The sequence below is a fragment of the Rhipicephalus sanguineus genome, chromosome 1 (genome assembly GCF_013339695.2).
Source record: "Rhipicephalus sanguineus isolate Rsan-2018 chromosome 1, BIME_Rsan_1.4, whole genome shotgun sequence".
NCBI lineage: Eukaryota > Metazoa > Arthropoda > Arachnida > Ixodida > Ixodidae > Rhipicephalus > Rhipicephalus sanguineus.
The window spans coordinates 290,387,060-290,388,114 of NC_051176.1; positions in this window are offsets into that span (position 1 = coordinate 290,387,060).

Below are 1,055 nucleotides of genomic sequence, written 5' to 3' on the forward strand. Positions count from 1 at the left end.
GCACAAACATTTTTTCCACCAGTACAAAGTATACAAAAGCCACGTTCGCAGTTAAGAACCGTCTCTGCCCCCTATCACTTTTTCAAAAAAAAAAAAAAAACTTGTCACTCACAGTAATGAGAGCAACCAAACACTAACAACGGGCTTTCAGACAAAATCGAGCTTTTGCAAAATGGCCCAACATTACCACAACTGAACATTAATCTTACAACCATTGGTATTGCAAAGTAAAACTAAAATGTTTCTTGTCATTATTAGAGAGTCTCCTTACCACACCCCATTGCATAGTTTAGTTAAACACTGGAAGTTGTAAGGTGCTGTTTGCAGAACATTTTAATTGAAGATTTCAAATCTGTTCATTATTTGTCATGTTAGCAGAAATTCAACCATCTTGTAACCGTGCCTCCAGGGAGCAGCTTCACTGAGTTGACTCTCTCCCTTTTGCTTCGTCTACCATAAGCATGCATAGCTCCCTTGTGTTCTCTCAAGTTCCGGAGGAGAGCAGCTGATCAATATTCATGTGACGAACCCCACCATTTATTTTCCTTCATTTTCTATACTGCTTCTCGGCACACTTGCAGCAACAGCATCCGCACTGATGAAGAATTGAGGTCATGTGGCATAAATGGTAAGTTTTACCACCAGTGTGGCCGTGCACATGCATCTCAAGACTGGCCATGGACAATCCAACAAGTGAATGCTACATAAGCACACATACGAGTTAGCTTTTACTCTCTCTCGAAACACGGTTCCTGCAAAATTAAGGGCACACGGTCTTCCGCTTTTCAATTTCGACAATTCTCCCACCACACAGCAGGGACTTCATAATTTGCAGACACAATCGCTACCTAGTGATCTATGCAACGTACTTGTTTGATTGCAATGCCTAAACCTCGCGAAAGTCTCTCTAAAGTAAGGGGCATACTTGTAACATACTGATGTTATAAGAGGTAACAAATAATGGATATAACACAAGTGTTTCATATTGGATGCAAGTTCGTTATATGAAGGTCTAAATGTACTACCAACCAGTATGTATGGCAAAGAAACCTTGA